Genomic DNA, 16,100 nt, shown 5'->3' with positions numbered 1-16,100 from the left:
CTGCTAGGTAAAGCCCCGCCTTATCTCAGCTCACTGGCCACCATAGCAGCACCCACCCGTAGCACACGCTCAGTGCAAAAATCACTGAGGCTGGAGACACATATCTCCCTCATTAGCTTTAAGCACCAGCTGTCAGAGCAGCTCACAGATCACTTCACCTGTACATAGCCCATCTGTAATATAGCCCATCCAACTACCTCATTCCCATACTGTATTTATTTATTTATCTTGCTCCTTTGCACCCCAGTATCTCTATTTGCACATTCATCTTCTGCAAATCAACCAGTCCAGTGTTTAATTGGTATATTGTATTTACTTCGCCACCATGGCCTATTTATTGCCTTACCTCCCTTATCTTACCTCATTTGCACACACTGTATATGCATTTTTTCTACTGTATTATTGACTGTTTGTTTATTCCATGTGTAACTCTGTGTTGTTGTATGTGTCGAATTGCTTTGCTTTATTCTTGGCCACTAATACATAAAATATGTCATCATACTACATAGTAATCCACCGGTTGGAGTTTTAACTAGAGGGACGCAGCTTGAGAGAAATAAATTGACTGGCCCAGGCGACTGTGCTGCGGCCCACTGCCACTGCGGTTGGGTATTACATCGGTCAGCCTCTCTCTCCCAGCCAATTACTTTTGGTCCAGTCCATTCTAACATTACTTGGGCCCCGCCCCTTCCCATCTTTGTTAAGTGGTGACATTTGGATAAATAGTGGAGTGGAGCAAGATGGACAAACAAAAAGAGGAAACGTAAAGGTGGTGCAGAAAAGCGGAGAGAGAAGAGGTTGAAGTCCCTTGAGGCTGATGCAGCCAAATGTTTTAAAATAACAAATTATTAATTTCGCGGCGTTACCAGTCAATCATCTCAGCCTAGTGAGCCTGAAGGCACTGGCAGCAGAGAGAGAGAGGAGCCCGGCGATACCAGTTCAACTGTTAGTCAAGGTTTTGCAGCTGAATCGGTAAGAGGGGTGAGTTAAGCAATGTTTGTGTTTAGCTAGCTGGCTATTTTTGTTGAAACAAGCGCTCGTCAATGTCACTTTTCGTGAACCGACCAATCATAGCCTGGATGAGGCGGGACATTAAAAAAAGGTTGACGTGCTACAGCAAACCTTCGAAATGTTGAACTCATTGTTAGGCATGAATGGTTATGATTGACAAGTTAGTACTTAGCATTAACACATTAGAGACTAACCAGCAATTTAGAAAATTTATCGCACAAGGATTTAATGACAGAACAAAACCTACAAAAATTATAAATGTTGGTTGTGTATTTCTTAAACTGCTGTATTGTCCAATTTGAATTAATATTATACGAGTGATATACAATATACTATTATATGAAATTACTAACATAGTTAATATTATACTAACATTACACTATTATATTAACATTCTACTTTTTATTTAATGTTCTAATATTATACTAATTACTCATCCAAATTGAGGATAGTGCATCTGCAGTGGACAGATGTAGATTGAGCCAGAGCCAGGATGCCACTGCCACCCCAATTGTTGTTTATTTTAAGAAGCCAAAGTCAGGGGACCTAGATATGTTTTTTTAGTTTCAGCCTCCCAAAAAAGTGTGAAAAGTCTGTGGTGCAGAAGGTTTTCTTTTGTAAAGATGGGACCAACAGGAAGTGGCTGTCATACAGTGAAGAGAACCATGCTTTATTCTGCTTAATTTGTATGGCATTTGCAAAGCCCATAGAGAACAGCCCTTTCATGAATGGAATGACAGACTGGAAGCATATCCATCAGAGAGTGGAATGCATGAAAAGAGCATTATGCATAGAGGTTATGCTGAGGCCTACTTTTAAGGTCCTCCAAAGGTATCATTGAGAGCCTGTTCATCGGCAGTCTGATGTCTGCTCATAGAGAGCAAGTGAACAGAAGGCAAGTGGTAGAGCCCATTATAGATGTTGTTAAAGTCAAAGGCAAGAGGGATCTGAGCCAGAGGCCTGCAGTCTGAAGCAGCTTATACGCTAGATGACAGCAGCATTGACCATGGCAACTTTATAGAGATGATCATTCTGCTGAGAAAGTACGACCTGGGTAGGAAAGAGCATCTCACTGCCTGCATAGAGAAAAGTAAAACACTGCATGTGTCTGGGTCAAGAGGGGGCAGAGGCTCTCTAATCACTCTTATCAAAGACTACCATCAATAACGTCATTACAACCATCCAACACACAATGCAAGCCACCACTGGGATTCTCTGCCTAACCCTATTACTGGGGCTGAGTCACTGGCGTTCTTCCTGTCCAGGTTGGCACCCCCCTCGGGCTTTGGGGGAGATCTTTGTGGGCTATACTCTGCATTATCTCAGGGTAGTAAGTTGCTGGTTGAAGATATCCCTCTAGTGGTGTGGGGGCTGTGCTATGGCAAAGTGGGTGGGGTTATATCCTGCCTGGTTGGCCCTGTCCGAGGGTATTGTCGGACGAAGTTGCAGTGTCTCCTTACCCCTCCTGTCTCAGCCTCCCATAATTACGCTGCGATAGTTTGTGTCGGGGGCTAGGGTCAGTGTGTTATTTCTGTGAGTATTTCTCCTGTCTTTTCCGGTGTCATGTATGCTCCCTCTAACTCTGAGGACCTGAGCCCTAGGACCATGCCTCAGGACTACCTGGCCTGATGACTCCTTGTTGTCCCCAGTCCACCTGTTCGTGCTGCTGCTCCAGTTTCAACTGTTCTGCCTGCGGCTATGGAACCTTGATTTGTTCACCGGACGTGCTATTTTGTCCCGGATATCCTGTTTTCGACCGCACCTGCTGTCTCAACCTCTGAATGATTGGCTATTTTTTATTTTTTATTTATTCGTTATTTTACCAGGTAAGTTGACTGAGAACACATTCTCATTTGCAGCAACGACCTGGGGAATAGTTACAGGGGAGAGGAGGGGGATGAATGAGCCAATTGTAAACTGGGGATTATTAGGTGACCGTGATGGTTGAGGGCCAGATTGGGAATTTAGCCAGGACACCGGGGTTAACACCCCTACTCTTACGATAAGTGCCATGGGATCTTTAATGACCTCAGAGAGTCAGGACACCCGTTTAACGTCCCATCCGAAAGACGGCACCCTACACAGAGCAGTGTCCCCAATCACTGCCCTGGGGCATTGGGATCTTTGTTTAGACCAGAGGAAAGAGTGCCTCCTACTGGCCCTCCAACACCACTTCCAGCAGCATCTGGTCTCCCATCCAGGGACTGACCAGGACCAACCCTGCTTAGCTTCAGAAGCAAGCCAGCAGTGGTATGCAGGGTGGTATGCTGCTGGCTATGACAAGCCAACTGACATTTACTCCTGAGGTGCTGACACTGTTGCACCCTCTACAACCACTGTGATTATTATTTGACCCTGCTGGTCATCTATGAACATTTATAACAGTACATGGCCAAGATGGTCAATCTCCACCCGTCACAGCTAGAAGAGGACTGGCCACCCCTCAGAGCCTGGTTCCCCTCTAGGTTTCTGCCTTTCTAGGGAGTTTTTTTCTAGCCACCGCGCTCCTACATCTGCATTGCTTGCCGTTTGGAGTTTTATGCTGGGTTTCTGTATAGCACTTTGACATCGGCTGATGTAAAAAGGGTTTTATAAATCAATTTGATTGATTGACCATAGCAAGTGAAATCCAGGAAGCCCGATTGATACTACGCAGGACATTACAACACAAGATCAATGCTCTGTCATAGATATGTGACGAACATCATCCATGAGGCTTGTGGCTGTGGTGAAATGGGAGGCATCCAGTGGACAATACTTTGTAAAACATGAAGCTTGCCATCAGCAAGTGCAGTGGCAATTCCACTGATGGAGCCTCCAGTATGCAAGGCCAGTGTAAAGGCTTCTCTGCCCTGCTCTCTGCAAAGTCCACCAATCAAGTGCATGTGTGGTGCTATGCACACATTTTGAACCTTGTTTTGGCAGACACAACAGAGAGTGTCTTGGCAAGTAACAACAAAATCTGTTTTATTCCGTGAATCCTACCAGAGGATGAACATTTGGGAGAAGGAGAGCAAGGACCCAAGATACAGACGTCTTGCTTAAATTGATGAGACGCTGGTGGGCTAAAGACAGAGCCTTAAAGGTCTTTGGAGCTTTTGGAAATCCAGATGAGGGTCTGTATGTTGATGTCCTTCTCACTTTTTCAACCATATAAGATCAGAAAAACATCAACACTACTGCACGGGTCAAGGCACAAGGATACATTGAGGGGTTGCTGAAGTATGAAACAATACTTACAGCTCAGATATTCCTCAGAATATTTCAGGTCACCTCACCAGTCTCAAAATATCTTTAAACAAGTGGAATGGACATTCTGTCTGAGCATCGTATGGTTGTGTCTACAGAGGAGCAGCTGAAGGAATGGCAAAGATTGAAAGAGTCAAGGCAGCTGTAGACACATTTGTTCAGTGGGCCAACAGGAAGTTACAGGAACGGGATGAGGAAACAGAGCTGGAGTTAGAGACCACTCTGCCAATGAAAAGGGCTCGAAAGAAGAAACCCATGCCTGGAGAGTTGGCACAAGATAAGACTTACTGGGGCAGAGAGTGTGTACAGGATTGGTGTCCATTCTGGATATAGTTATAGATAGCATCCATCAACGATTTCTGAGTAGTGGCACTTTGTATGCCGACATGGCTCTTCTGGACCCTAAAAACTTTAGTCAGCTACCATCCAGTGCCAGTGGCCTTTGTTACGTACGCCTCTAGGAAGAGGGAACGCAACACCTTGCTACAACTCAACTCCCCGTGGAGTAAGAGGTATGGGATTGTAGGTGCGAGTAAGGATGACAGAGGCAGAGAATTTACCGTTTACTGGGAATGTATTCCTTTACACGGTAAATTTGGGGAAAAGGGGCTGAAAGGAACCAAAGCAAAGAAAGTAAATGTCAAAGCCCCCTCTCCTACCTTACCTGCCTACCCACTACTTACCTAGCTTAGCACCACCTGGTGCGCTATCCAAAATACAGGGGGTGGTCCACCCAGGTCTTACCTGGAGTATAGACAGTAAATACTACGGGTTATGTATACCTGCAGGCCTCTTGCCTAAGCACTCCCTAGGTGCCTTCCTCTTCCCCCTGGAAACAAAAACAGAATACAAACGTAAGTAAACAATTTCAATAATCAAAAACACTGCCTCCTATGGGGACACACATACCTTAAAAGCAGCAGCTACAACGGAATTAACAAAAACGTGTCTCTCAGCAAAAAAACAACACAGGACATATCAAATCTCTCTCCTAACAACAACCAACACAGGACACACTCATCATCCCTCTTCTGAGCAACAGAACACTGGCTTATATAGCTGGAGAAGGAGTCTGTAATGGGATACAGCTGTATCCTGACTAGGGGGCGGGGTCAGCTCTCCAATCATCATTGGGGCTGACAAATCAGCTGCTTGGGGGAATCCAGGAAGACATTTTCCTGAAACACACACATACAAACAAAACCACAACACAGGAACTGGGGAACGTAACACCTTCCACAGACAGCCCTTCAGGAACTAAGCAAATGTTTGATCAAATTTGACAGCAGAGCGACAGTGGCCAATTTACAGGGTGAGCTCATGGGTCTGGCTGAACAGTGTACTAGGTTAAATCAATTGGGATTTGAAAAATAAACAACCAGGACTATGGAGGATCATGGACCTGAAGGAAATTAAGACGAGGTGGAGATGGTGAACAAGAGCTGTTCATCTTGCAAGGACTGTCCAGTGTGTTGCTACGGTATTCTTAGTCAGTACAACCTATTGACTGACGCATACAACATCCTGGGCCTTTCTTACAAATTCCTACTTACCCTGTCAGTAACCCAGGTAACTTGCGAGCGGAGCTTCTCTACTTTGAAATTCATGAAGAGTAGACTCTCCTCTATCTCAACAGCAGCTGGAGGCTTTTATGCTCATGGCTACTAAGCAAGATGTTTTAATGGCCCTGGACAGTGACCTGGTTATAGATGGCATTGCTGAGAGAAGTGAGCTGCTGCAGAAATTGCTAATCTAAGGAGGTAGGAAATATGTTTATTTTAATTTTATTCTGACTTGCCTACTTACCAGTCTTTTCACCAACAAATTTCTTCCTGTATTATTTATTTTACTGGTCAGATGGTTCCAGAGATTCTTGCCACCTTGCTGCCAGTGCCATTGTGCCAATATGTGCTCCTTCTAGCCAGCCTCCTCCTAAGAGCAACATATTCCCCTTGTTCTATTTTACATATATTTTAATAAAGTTATTGTTATAAATATTGTTCAGTAATCTTGTTTTCATAAAGTGTGGCATGGGTGGTGGTGTATATCTGGGGGGGTTTTGGTGGGCCGGTCTGAATCAAAAAGTAAATTTTTCATTCCCAGTCCGTCCCTGCCGGTAACTGAGTGTACAAAATATTAGGAACCCCTTCCTAATATTGAGTTGTACCCCCTTTTGCCTTCAGAACAGCCTCAATTCGTCGGGGCATGGACTCTACAAGGTGTTCGAAGCATTCCACAGGGATGCTGGCCCATGTTGACTCCAGTGCTTCCCACAGTTGTGTCAAGTTGGCTGGATGTCCTTTGGGTGATGGATCATTCTTGATGCACTCTGGAAACTGTTGAGTATGAAAAACCCAGCAGCGCTGCAGTTCTTGACACACTCTAACAGGTGCGCCTGGCACCTACTTCCATAGCCGTTCAAAGGCACTTAAATATGTTGTCCATTCACCCTATGAATGGCCCACATACACAATCCATGTCACAATTGTCTCAAGGCTTAAAAATGCCTCTTTAACCTGTCTCCTTCCCTTCATCTACTCTGATTGAAGTGGATTTAAGTGACATCAATAAGGGATCATAGCTTTCACCTGGATTCACCAGGTCATTCTGTCATGGAAAGAGCAGGCGTTCCTCATGTTTTTTACACTCAGTGTATACATGTAACTACATGTAACTACAAAATATGTCTGACAACATTTATGAAAGCGTAATTACCTTCTCTTGTGCGTTAGCATCATCAAACCCTATAAAGACAAGAAAAGGACAAGCATTAGATTGACAAACAAGATCCAAATTCATTCTTTGGATGGGCAGTCGCTTTACGGCTTCAACATCTTACGTTACATTAGTGTAGTTTTTGTGTATCTTAGTTGAAACTGATTGTAGTTACCAGAGCTAAAAGTCCAGGAGACGACCTTGATCAAACCATAGATCCCCAGGGCCACAGCAACCATCGCCATATAGTCCTCAATGGAGGGAGCACTGACACCTGATTGGGGTGAAGAGCGAGGGAGTCAATTTAAGACATACTCAGGATCAGTTGTGTTGTATCAAGTCAAATTTATTTGACTTTTCAGATCAACATAATTGCATATCAGAAATTATCTTAGTAGGCTTAAAGACACTGCCCCTAACCACAGAGCGAGGATCAGCTTCCCTTAAAACCTGTTAAGGCTGCAAGCCCGAGGCCGGTACACCTATGACAACATCCAGCTCAAGTGCAGGGCGGAAATTCAAAATATATATTTTTTTAATATTTAACTTTCACACATTAACAAGTCCAATACAGCATTTGAAAGATAAACATCTTGTGAATCCAGCCAACATGTCCGATTTTTTAAATGTTTTACAGCGAAAACACCACGTATATTTATGTTAGTTCACCACCAAATACAAAAAAGGACAGACATTTTTCACAGCACAGGTAGCATGCACAAAGCCAACCTAACTATCCAAGATCGAACCAAACAAACCTAGAAACAACTTCCTCAGATGACAGTCTTATAACATGTTATACAATAAATCTATGTTTTGTTCGAAAAATGTGCATATTTGAGCTATAAATCAGTTTTACATTGATGCTACCATCACAGCTACCGTCAAAAATAGCACGGAAGCAGCCAGCGTAATTATAGAGACCAACGTCAAATAGCTAATTACTCATCATAAAACATTTCTGAAAAATATATGGTGTATAGAGAATGAAAGACAAAGATCTTGTGAATACAGCAAATATTTCCGATTTTTTTTAAGTGTTTTACAGCGAAAACACAATATAGCGTTATATTAGCTTACTACAATAGCCAACACACAACAACATCGAATCAAGGTAAACGTAAGCGATAGCACAGTTCGACAGACATATGAAATGGCATCCCAAATTGGGTTCTACCTTTGTTGATCTTCCATCAGAATGTTGTACAAGGGGTCCTTTGTCCAGAACCGTCTTTGTTTGGATTCAGAACCACCTCTTTCCCTCTTGAATTAGCAAGCACACTGGCCATGCTGCGCTAAGCTGTCCATCCTGACCAAAACCAGACAACGCAACACGCCTAATGTCCCGAATAAATTTCGAAAATCTAATGAAACTATATTGAAAAAACATACTTTAGGATGATATTGTAACATGTATCAAATAAAATCTAAACCGGAGATTGTATTCGCCCATAACGACAGGTTTCCAGGTGGCGATTCCAGGTTCAACTACGCACTTTCGAAAAAAAAAAAAAATGGTGGTCCTCTCACTCCAAGTTCAACCTCAGAACAAGATAATCAACTAATTTCTGCTCTCACTTCCGCTTGACATCCAGGGGAAGGTGTATGACGTGTCTGTAGACTCCTAAGTCTAATGCCCATTTATAGACAAGCGCTTGAACAGAGACCTCACGTTCAGAAAACTCACTTCCGGTTAGGAAATGGGCTGCAGAAGGAGTTCTGTTTCACTTAGAGAAATAATTCAAACGGTTTTAGAAACTAGAGAGTGTTTTCTATCCAATAGTAATAATAATATGCATATTGTACGAGCAAGAATTGAGTACGAGGCCGTTTGAAATGGGCACCCTTTTCCAGGTTACTCAATACTGCCCCTTCAGCCATAAGAAGTTAACCCAATCCTAACCTTTGTGGCCGACCGGCTCGATTCGGTCTTATGAAGCAAAATTTGAAATTGTGTTTTTCACAAAGTAGAGATTCAGAGATAGAAAAGGGTATATCATACACAACATGTATATCTCTGTCTGTCTATCTGATACATATTTCCACCCACAATTTACTTATTTTCACCAGGTTGTGCTTTTTTAGCAATGGCTAAATTATTGAAACCAAGCCCCAACTCTTAACCAATACAGTTCCTCTTAAGGATGGTCAATTTAAAAGGACCCTTCCCAGGGCCCTTCCCATTTGCTTTCGAATGGCACTGGAGTCAGAGAGATGGCCATTAGTGCTCACTCTACGACAGAAGACTTCTGGGGGTATTTGATGACTTTGGTAAGAAATAAAGCATTTTTGTGTAATATCTTACAGTAAACAAAAACCTTTCAACTTCATCTTTACATGAACATTTTGAAAAACACTAAAAAGGTTAAGGCAATTTTGTTTGCATTTTCAAATGATATACACTGAATATACAAAATATCAAGAATAAAAACTATTTCCATGACATAGACTGACCAGATGAATCCAGGTGAAATATATTACCCTTTATTGATGTCACATGTTAAATCCACTTCAATCAGTTTAAATGAAGGGGAGGAGACAGGTTAAATAAAAAAATGTAAGCCTTGAGACAATTGAGACATGAATTTTGTATGTGTGCCATTCAGAGGGTGAATGGGCAAGACAACAAAATGTAAGTGCCTTTGAACGGGGTATAGAAGTAGGTGTCTGGCGCACCGGTTTGTGTCAAGAACTGCAACGCTACTGGGTTTTTCATGCTCAACAGTTTCCTGTGTGTCTCAAGAATGGTACACCAGCCAAAGGACATCCAGCCAACTTGATACAATTGTGGAAATCATTGGAGTCAACATGAGCCAACTTTCGACACCTTGTAGAGTCAATGCCCTGATGAATTGAGGCTGTTCTGAGGGCAAAAGGGAGGGGGGGTGCAACTCAATATTAGGAAGGTGTTCCTAATGTTTGGTATTCTCAGTGTATACTCTTTGATTATGGCTCATGCCTTCATTGTAGTAGAGTAACTGTTATGGTATCATAACTAGAACAATAAGAAACTATTACTGGATATAGTCAATGGGATATTTTTGATGTCATGGGAGACTTTTAAAAACAAATAATGTGGCTGGCCACCCCTTTACAACTCAGAAGGCATGGTTTTGCAGATATTAAAAGTGAACGAGACAGTTTCAGTAAGCGTTTGCCCTCAAACAACTCGTTTTAAGGTGAAATCATTGAAGGAGAAAACCTAAAACCAAATGTTTTAGTTACAGCAGCTGACAATCAGCAGCGGATGTTGTTTATTTAAACCAGAATGCACCCATCAACTCAGTGGCCTTGGGGTTAGTGTCGGCCCTGAGATTGGAAGGTTGGGTTACATCCCCAGTTTAGTCAGACCAAAGACTCTAAAAAGCGGAGCCTAATACATCTCTGCTTGGCACTCCGCATTAAGCAGATGGATTCGGGGTAAGGCATTGTGATAGACTAGCCTCCTGTCCAGGGGGTATACTTGTGTATCAAGTTGCCTCACGCTAATGAAACAGGAGATAGGCTTCTGCCCTATGGGCTGTCATGGCTGGGACAATGCTAATTATAATGCACCCAGAGGTAATGTTATTTCCCATACATTTTTCACCAAACCTAAACTGCTTAAGCTTGTTGATTATGTTTACAATGTGAAATGCTAAGTTTTCTACTTTGTTGACCCCAAATGATGGTGCAACTGAATTCCAGACTGCGGATTGTGCCTTTACGCATCACAGTCTAACAATTTTTCTTCTTTCAGGCTGAGTGCATGATGTGAGAGTAGAGCTCTGCCAGTATCAGCTAGGAGCAGTGTCATTGGTCAGGTACATGAGCAGGAAGCAATGTCATTGGTCAGGTACATGCTCTGGCCTTGCACAGCCCACCAGCCTCAGACTGCAGTGGTCTGCTCACTACTCAAGGTGAATAACCAGCCTGCAGCTTGAGAGTGGTGTTTCACTGAGGACCATATGCCTGTCATTACATTTTCCTCATATTACAGGAAGTAATCACTTTTATAATCTGATTCCATAATATGTCATCTTTGTCTGCAAAAGTTCATAACCAAAATCCTGTTTTGATGAACAGATGTGTCATAGAAACCATGTGCTACTTGTATGTAAAGATGCATTTGCTGAATGTGATGATGTTCTACTCTGATGGAATGTAGTAATGAATCAGAGTGTTGATGTCCTACTCTGATGGAATGCAGTAATGAATCAGAGTTTATGTCCTACTCTGATGGAATGTAGTAATGAATCAGAGTGTTGATGGTCTACTCTGATGGAATATAGTAATGAATCAGAGTGTTGATGTTCTACTCTGATGGAATGTAGTAATGAATCAGAGTGTTGATGTCCTACTCTGATGGAATGCAGTAATGAATCAGAGTGTTGATGGTCTACTCTGATGGAATGTAGTAATGAATAACCATTTTACCATGGTATGACATGATTTTATATTTCTAGATGAAATTCAACACATGATTTGTTGAAGGTGCTTGACTGCAGATGGGGAGCAGATGTGATCGTAGCTTTGGGAAGGTCACCAAAGAGATGACGCCATCCCATCGTATTGACTTCCTGACTGTTGCCTTTCTCCACCATTGGAAAAGGATATGCCAGAGGCAAAACCTGGACCCGTACAAATCAGCTGGGCTAGACAATCTGGACCCTCTCTTTCTAAAACTATACACCGCCATTGTTGCAACCCCTATTACCAGCCTGTTCAACCTCTCTTTCGTATCGTCCGAGATCCCTAAAGATTGGAAAGCGGCCGCGGTCATCCCCCTCTTCAAAGGGAGTGACACCCTAGACCCAAACTGTTACAGACCTATATCCATCCTGCCCTGCCTATCTAAAGTCTTTGAAAGCCAAGTTAATAAACAGATCACTGACCATTTCGAATCCCACCGTACCTTCTCCGCTGTGCAATCCGGTTTCCGAGCCGGTCACGGGTGCACCTCAGCCACGCTCAACGTACTGAACGATATCATAACCGCCATCGATAAAAGACAGTACTGTGCAGCCGTCTTCATCGACCTGGCCAAGGCTTTCGACTCTGTCAATCACCGTATTCTTATCGGCAGACTCAATAGCCTTGGTTTTTCTAATGACTGCCTCGCCTGGTTCACCAACTATTTTGCAGACAGAGTTCAGTGTGTCAAATCGGAGGGCATGTTGTCCGGACCTCTGGCAGTGTCTATGGGGGTACCACAGGGTTCAATTCTCGGGCCGACTCTTTTCTCTGTATACATCAATGATGTCGCTCTTGCTGATGGCGATTCCCTGATCCACCTCTACGCAGACGACACCATTCTGTATACTTCTGGCCCTTCCTTGGATACTATGCTAACTAACCTCCAAACGAGCTTCAATGCCATACAACACTCTTTCTGTGGCCTCCAACTGCTCTTAAACGCTAGTAAAACCAAATGCATGCTCTTCAACCGTTCGCTGCCCGCACCTGCCCGCCCGACTAGCATCACCACCCTGGACGTTCCGACCTGGAATATGTGGACAACTATAAATACCTAGGTGTCTGGTTAGACTGTAACTCTCCTTCCAGACTCATATTAAACATCTCCAATCCAAAATAAAATCTAGAATCGGCTTTCTATTTCGCAACAAAGCCTCCTTCACTCACGCCGCCAAACTTACCCTAGTAAAACTGACTATACTACCGATCCTCGACTTCGGCGATGTCATCTACAAAATAGCTTCCAATAATCTACTCAGCAAACTGGATGCAGTCTATCACAGTGCCATCCGTTTTGTTACCAAATCACCTTATACCACCCACCACTGCGACCTGTATGCTCCCTCGCTACATATTCGTCGCCAGACCCACTGGCTGCAGGTCATCTATAAGTCTATGCTAGGTAAAGCTCCGCCTTATCTCAGTTCACTGGTCACCATAACAACACCCTGTAGCACACATTCCAGCAGGTATATCTCACTGATCATCCCCAAAGCCAACACCTAATTTGGCTGCCTTTCCTTCCAGTTCTCTGCTGCCAATGACTGGAACGAATTGCAAAAATCGCTGAAGTTGGAGACTTATTTCTCTCACCAACTTTAAAAATCATCTATCTGAGCAGCTAACCGATCGCTGCAGCTGTACATAGTCCATCTGTAAATAGCCCACCCAATCTACCTACCTCATCCCCATACTCATCCCCATTGCCAGCAGCATACCACCCTGCATACCACTGCTGGCTTGCTTCTGAAGCTAAGCAGCGTTGGTCCTGGTCAGTCCCTGGATGGGAGACCAGGTGCTGCTGGAAGTGGTGTTGGAGGGCCAGTAGGAGGCACTCTTTCCTCTGGTCTAAACAAAGATCCCAATGCCCCAGGGCAGTGATTGGGGACACTGCTCTGTGTCGGGTGCCGTCTTTCGGATGGGACGTTAAACGGGTGTCCTGACTCTCTGAGGTCATTAAAGATCCCATGGCACTTATCGTAAGAGTAGGGGTGTTAACCCCGGTGTCCTGGCTAAATTCCCAATCTGGCCTTCAACCATCACGGTCACCTAATAACCCCCAGTTTACAATTGGCTCATTCATCCCCCTCCTCTCCCCTGTAACTATTCCCCAGGTCGTTGCTGCAAATGAGAACGTGTTCTCAGTCAACTTACCTGGTAAAATAAAAAATAAATAAATAAAATACTGTTTTTATTTACTTTTCTGCTCTTTTGCACACCAGTATCTCTATTTGCACATCATCATCTGCTCATTTATCACTCCAATGTTAATCTGCTAAATTGTAATTATTCGCTCCTATGGCCTATTTATTGCCTACCTCCTCATGCCTTTTGCACACACTGAATATAGACTTTCTTTTTTTCCTATTGTGTCATTGACTTGTTTATTGTGTTATTGGCTTGTTTATTCCATGTGTAACTCTGTGTTGTTGTCTGTGTCACACTGCTTTGCTTTATCTTGGCCAGGTCACAGTTGTAAATGAGAACTTGTTCTCAACTAGCCTACCTGGTTAAATAAAAAAATAAAAGTACTCCTGGAATTGTTATTAATTTACTTGATGCTGGTTGACTCTAGTGATGTTCCTAACATTTCCAGTTTTTTTGTTTTAGTGGACTCTCTCCCAAGGACTCTCTCCCGAGCAACAGAAGTTGCAACAGAGGCAAACAGGGAAATGGCAGAAATTGGTCAGTCTCTTCCAGGTAAACCATTGTAACCATTGTATCAATAATCTAAGCATATCATTTCAGTATTGATTACAGATGTTGTCACATCTGTCACTGTTCTTATGTTTTAGGAACAACACCGGACACAATTAGGGATTGGGGCAGGAATGTCAGTGTTTGTTTATCCTGTTGTTTATCTCTTTATTTGTCTCACAGGAGAGAAGCAGAGAAAATCGGTATTTTATTGAAGAACAGTGAGGCCAGCTGAAAATGACTTCCGACTGATTGGATGTTACATGTCATGATGAATATAATATGATGTCTGCTCAAATCTGGCATCGCAGCTAACATGAATATGCCATTCATAACAGCTGAGTACTGTGTTTATGCAGTATAAAAAAATCCAACAAAACATATCATACTGAGTACCACTCTTCATATTTTCAAGCATGGTGGTGGCCAGTGGGCCTGTCTAACTTGGGTTTTTTGCATAATATGATCATTATCTGGCTAATACTGGGGGACTCAAGGGGAAATAAAATTGGCCGGTGTGGGGGCCTCAAGGAACTAAAGTGATTGGTGTGTTAGAAATACCAGGGCCGATTTCTGGTCCCAGTCCGCCCCTGGTGGTGGCTGCATTATGTTATGGGTAAGCTTATCATCGGCAAGGACTAGGGAAAACCTGGTTCAGTCTGCTTTCCAATAGACAGGACAATAACCTAAAACACAAGGCCAAATCTACAATGGAGTTGCTTACCACGACTACAATGTTCCTGAGTGGCCTAGTTACAGTTCTTGTCCTAAATCGTCTTGAAAATCTACGGCAAGATTTGAAAATGGCTAACTAGCATTGATCAACAACCAACTTGACAGAGCTTGAAGAATTCTAAAAATAATGGGCAAATATTGTACAATACCCAAAAAGACTCACAGCTGTAATCACTGTCAAAGATGTTTCTATCACACCTTTCATTCATTTGTAATAAATGTTATAATTTTTCTAACACTTTGACAGTGTTGTGTAGATTGACCAAAAATGTAATAAAATCCATTTGAATCCCACTTTGTAACACAACAAAATGTGGAAAGAGTCAAGGAGTGTGTCAGAGTCGTGTGTGTATAGGTGGCAGGGAAGTCAGGCGCAGGAGAGTCAAATGGAGTGTAATGGAGTCTCTTTAATTAGCAGTCCACTAAACATACGCCAAATACAAAAGTGGGTACGAGGACCCGTCACCTATACAGACATAGATACAACACTGACATAAAAACAATCTCTGACAAAGACATGAGGGGAAACAGAGGGTTAAATACACAACAGGTAATGAATGGGATTGAAACCAGGTGTGTAGGAAGACAAGACAAAACCAATGGAAAATGAAAAATGGATCAATGATGGCTAGAAGACCGGTGACGTCGACCGCCGAACAAGGAGAGGCAACAACTTCGGTAGAAGTCGTGACAGAGTGTGAATACTTTCTGAAGGCACTGTACATGATCTCAATGTAACAGCCACACAGAGCATTGAAGAGGACATGCTCTGACATATCAACACCGAAGTGACTCAGGACTGCCTACTGGAAGTTACTCCAGTCCAAGGGGTATTTCATTATTCTGTCAGACTGATGATATTTGATCAATGTTTTTTTTAACTTAAATCGGTCACACATTATAATATGAATTAACTGAATAAAAAGTATCTGAAGTAATTAACTTTATTAGAAAAAGCCCTATATTAGGCTATGTAGGCCTAGTGTTACTGTTAATTCTACACTGAAATTGTCACGTTCTGACCTTTATTTTCCCTTGTTTTGTCTTTATTTAGTATGGTCAGGGCGTGAGTTGGGGTGGGCAGTCTATGTTATTTGTTTCTATGTTTAGGTTTGTTCATTTAGCCTGATATGGTTCTCAATCAGAGGCAGGTGTTTTGCATTGTCTCTGATTGGGAGCCATATTTAGGTTGCCTGTTTGCACTGTTGGTTTGTGGGTGTTTGTCTTCTGTGTCAGTG

The 16,100-nt window shown here is 42.9% G+C and overlaps 1 long non-coding RNA gene across 1 annotated transcript; it reads left to right on the top strand.

The window, feature by feature from the left end:
* Positions 1 to 722: 722 nt before the first annotated feature.
* Positions 723 to 16,100, top strand: LOC129830562 (uncharacterized). The gene is made up of 3 exons (XR_008755551.1): positions 723 to 972; positions 14,041 to 14,130; positions 14,311 to 16,100. It is a non-coding gene; the product is annotated as an uncharacterized LOC129830562 (long non-coding RNA).

Source organism: Salvelinus fontinalis, chromosome 32, assembly GCF_029448725.1.
Source record: "Salvelinus fontinalis isolate EN_2023a chromosome 32, ASM2944872v1, whole genome shotgun sequence".
Lineage (NCBI taxonomy): Eukaryota > Metazoa > Chordata > Actinopteri > Salmoniformes > Salmonidae > Salvelinus > Salvelinus fontinalis.
The sequence above is the reverse complement of the archived record's forward strand: the minus strand, read 5'-3'. Positions and strand labels throughout refer to the sequence as shown.